Below are 5,000 nucleotides of genomic sequence, written 5' to 3' on the forward strand. Positions count from 1 at the left end.
AGTGACATTACTAAGAAGAATAAAGATATATGGAATACCATTCAAGATAAAATACAAAATGGCTGATATTTAGCAAGGTGAGACACACATAAGAAGGAAGGAAACAAAGGACCACTGATGAGGTCACAGAAGTGTGACGAAAGAACTCTGGCCGAAATAAGATTAAGATTAATGTAATATAAAGCTGAAGCAAATTAACACCAAATATACAGTGCGTGTGTTTTTATTGGCTAAACTGGCAATATGACCATCCCCAAGTACAACAACATTCAAGATAAGTTCTCGATTTATTGAAATTGTTTTCGTTTGGAGAGATGGCTGACCGATTCTGAATAAGGAGCGATACGCTGAAGATTAAAAAGAATTCTCCGAAATTAACATAGTATTTGCCACAAAACCAGCAATTTCATGTGAGGGTCGAAGTTGATCACCTCGACCCCAGTTTTCAATTTGTATTTATTTTATAGAACTCACAGGGATGAATGGCAAAAATCGACTTCGACGGAATTTTAACTCAGAACGTAAAGACGGGGGGAAATTCCGCTAAGAATTTTGCCTGGCGTGCTAACAATTAAGGAAAAGAGTAGCGTGGTACATTGGTGTGAATTGTAGAACGTTTCACTGTGAGTTCGTATGTATGCGGGTTTGAATTATATCCAGAGTGCCACGCAGTACACTTTAAATTTGATTCCGTCGAGGCTGTCATTTGTCTTTTATCCATTCCAGTATCGGTAAGATAAATACCATTTCAGGATTGAAACCGATGTAATTAATTTACCCACTCTCTTGAATTGCTGACTTTGTGCAAAAGTTTGAAAGTAAAACCAATGAAAGAGCGTGTGATCTTTTTTTTTCCTCGAATTAAGTAAACGGATGTACATATGTTTCAGTATCGTTCTATTACCGTTCTATTAGTGAAATCATTATCGTTATGGTCTTCACATTTATAAATTTTATTATAATGATGTTTATTGTTGTTGTAGGAATTGTGTTTTATGGTGATATTAACCTATTATAGGATAATAGGTTAATTCTATTTTCTATGTTAGAGACTAGATTATTTATCATATTACAAGGATGGTTACTTTGTGCATATATGTAGGTGATATTACTATTAAGTTTATAGTAGGATTAGTTATATGACAGAAAATAGAATTAACCTATTATCCCCCATAAGGACATTTTTAACAAGCATAAAGACTATTATAATCTAACACTTAAATAGGATATAACTATTGAATTAAGTACGACAAAAACAACAATGCCTATTCTAATCATCTCAACAATTATCTAGATAGGAACAACAATGAAACCCAGGCACACAGTTTAATTCTCTCAATAATATTCATCAGCAAAACATAATTAAAATAATAAAACACAATTCCTACAACAACAATAAACATCATTATGATAAAACCTGTAAATATGAACACCATAACTGCCAATACACAATATCTATCTCTCTATCTATCTATCTGTCCGTCCGTCCGTCCGTCCGTCCGTCTGTACGTCTGTCCGTCTATCTATCTATCTATCTATCTATCTAGGCTTTTCCTTCCACGGCTAAACCTAAACTGTCCTCCCCTCTTTTACACGAGAACATTACTGTGTGATACACGATCCCTATTGATCGGCCTTTCCATTTTTTTTTTCCGATCCCTTTTGATCGAACTCCCCCTTTTTCCCTTCCTACGATCCTTTTTGATCGACACCACCACTTTTTTTTTTCCTTCCCCCTCCCAAAAAGAAAAGCTCTACATTGTATTTGTCCCATCTTCGTTGAGCCCTGTGTGGCTAATATAAGAAATGTATCTATCTATCTATCTATCTATGTATCTATCTATCTATCTACTTGTCTATCCATCCGTTATCTGTGTACCTGCCTACCCGTCTGTCAATCTATCTATCTGTTTGTGTGTCTCCGTATTTCTCTTTCTCTCTCTCTCTCTCTCTCTCTCTCTCTCTCTCTCTCTCTCTCTCCCTCCCTCTCTCCCTCCCTCCCTCCCCTCTCTCTCTTTCCCCTCTCCCCTTCCCATCTCTCCTTCGCCATATCTCCCTCGCCCTTCCTCCTTCTCTCCCCCCTTTCTCTGTCTGATTGCCTATCGATCTCTGTTTTTATGTACTCAAACATTTCACACTTTATTTTCCACAAGGAGCAGGCGCACACCGCTGGACGTAACGAGCGGGTACAACGACAACAACATGACCGTCGCTACCAATACCTTACCTATCATCAAAATTCTACGACCGTCGGCACCAAAACATTTAGTGTCACCGCAAAACAAACTCAACTATCACCAACGATATGACCACGCCCGCCAACACCACTACCATCACCACTAAAACCACTGTCAATCAACACCAACACCATCCCCACCAATACGATTCTCACCATCACCAACATCATTATTATCATCACCGTCAACGCAGCGACCATCAACAGCGATGCCGCCATCACTAAGAGCAACACCACAACCATCTCTACTAAGACCACCTCCACCACCAGCAGCATTACACAGACAACACAACCATGACTATTAACGTCATGACCATCACCACCAATACCACTACCATCACAAACACCGCCACCACACTTCACCACAAACTACATGCCCACCACCATCGAGGTCACCCCGAGCATCACTAACACCGCGTCCGTCACTAGTAATGCACCACCATCATCGCCACCAACACTACAACTATTACTGCCAACGTCACAGTTATTATCACCAGGGTCACCCCCTCGACCATCTGTATCACCCACATCGAGGGAACCTCTGCAAAATCAATCTATCTACAAGAAATAGCAGCCAAATCTGCTTTGCTTCAGACGTTGTAGTCTTACATGCATGATGCTTGAAAATGTCTGTTATAATTTCACAAGCTGGCTGTTCTGTCGATCGGATCAACTGGAACCCTCGTCGTGACCGACGGAGAGCCAAGTTATGTGTATATACACATACACACAAACTTCTAAACGCAATGTGTATATACACATACACACACACTTCTAAATGCAATTCATGTAGAAAGTTGTATGCATAATATACATGCAACACTCTATTTACATTCATATATACTAGATCATGACAAGAAGATAGACGTCTTTTTTCTTGTTGCTACTTCTCTATCATCTGGACTATCCATGTTTAAGTTGGAAATACACCTCGTTTGTATATGGGTCAAATGTACCAGACTTTAGTGCTTTCTTCCTTGCTGTATGGAGCTGAAACCTGGATACACCTCAAAGCTCAAGTAGACAATTTACATGCATATATGATGAGACAGCTTCGATAGATTATGAATATTATTCTGACAAGATTAGGATTGAAGAGATCCTCCGGTGTGCTGATCTGCCTGCTATGGTGGAAATCCTCATTGATAGAAATTTATACTGATTCGAACACCTACACAGGATGGATAACAACAAACTCTCCAGACAACTTCGTTACTCACAACTATACAAGGGGAAAGAAATCGTGGACGACGTAGACTGAGATTCAAAGATTCTGCAAAAAAGGAATATGAAGTGGAATGAAATTGATCATAATAAATGGCCAACTCAAGTGAAAACCCGGCCATTGTGGAGGAAGCTTATCAAGTCAAGAAAAAGCCATGGACAGCCATAGTCACGAAGACTCTCTGCAAATAAATACATAAAATATAAACACCCTTAAGTAATTTAAGTGGAGTCATGTCGACCAAATAGTGTGTGGTTATTTGATTTAGAGTCAATCGCCTGTTATCCATCTGCATGTGGGGATCACGACCAGCGTTTTCTTCAGTGGTGACAGTTTCAGGAAGTCCAGACTTCGAGTCATCTTCAAGACCTTCCCCTCTTCTCTTAAAATTAGCCATCTGCTTTTGTATTGTTGATAAAACTGGAGCGTCATCTCTTAATGCAGCAAACATGTTAGTATGTCAGCATGAATGTCTTTGGGGACTAAACCCTCTTTCAGCAGGTATTTGATAGCATCACGATGACAAATTCTGTCCATTTTCAAGAGAAGTGGCTACCAGTAACATTTGAAGTCTTCTTCGAACAGTCAAATGTCAGTTGACCTGGAATGAAACGATGCAGTTATTAATTAGAACAGTTGAAATTAATGCATGCAAGATTTCACGATTCTAGGATCACTCTTATGAAATTTTCAACCCACCCTCGTATAAACACTCTCACTAATAAGGACAGGATGTATCGACGCCTCCTATCTGAAATTCGTTTCGTTGTCAACATTACATTATTCAACAACCGGGTTGGAAATTGCTATTGTGACCTTTAACACTAGATTTGACCTTTAATATCTGTTGTAACAGTTTTTATGACACTCCAACACATATTCTCTCAACTGATCAAATAAATTAGTTATTATATCAACTTTGTTCCCTTTTTGTGATCAAATATTTCCGGTTTCGACTTTTGCTGTATATTCCTGCAGCACAGAGACTGCTGCCTGATTAAGACGTATTTAACAGATTTGTATTGCCTCTATATGTGTGAAATTTAAAATATGAACAATAATAAAGCATAAAATAAATTTTCATTTTTCAAAAGAAAACAAATTAACAGTGAGATCGAAAATGATGTTTTTTTTTTTTTTTATTTTTCCACTTTGAAAAGTTTTCTTCTACTTTTTAAATTGCAAAGTCCTTGATCCGATGTTCAAAATGAATCTTATGTAACACATCTAGTTCTATACTTAATACAGAGATAAGACATTCTGACTTTTATTTTTGCGAGTTTAAAGTGATTTCTTTTGTGCCGTAAACCATTTACCATTTCTGTGGTACCACCACCCCACTTCCCTTGGTGCCCTAAGGATATACTTCTTTTTGCGTAATGGTTAATCCAGAGCTGTTGCGTCCAAGAAACAAACGTTCTGAAGTCTAAGACACAAGTACATACTTTTGTATATTCGGTAGAAAAAGCGGGATGGACATGTTCATCAGAAATAGGCCGAATAAACCTGGAGACTGTTCGAATTTAATGCCACCACAAG

At 38.3% G+C, this 5,000-nt stretch overlaps 1 long non-coding RNA gene across 3 annotated transcripts in view; it reads right to left on the reverse strand.

The window, feature by feature from the left end:
* Positions 1 to 5,000, reverse strand: part of LOC149132914 (uncharacterized) — a 40,672-nt gene that overhangs the window by 2,365 nt on the left and 33,307 nt on the right. For all 3 annotated transcript variants that reach the window (XR_016244054.1, XR_016244055.1, XR_016244053.1), the window contains one exon: positions 1 to 4,062. This exon is cut by the window's left edge. This is a non-coding gene — a long non-coding RNA (uncharacterized LOC149132914). The remainder of the gene's footprint in view (positions 4,063 to 5,000) is intronic.

The sequence above is a fragment of the Octopus bimaculoides genome, chromosome 13 (genome assembly GCF_046866305.1).
Source record: "Octopus bimaculoides isolate indiv1 chromosome 13, ASM4686630v1, whole genome shotgun sequence".
Classification (NCBI taxonomy): Eukaryota; Metazoa; Mollusca; class Cephalopoda; order Octopoda; family Octopodidae; genus Octopus; species Octopus bimaculoides.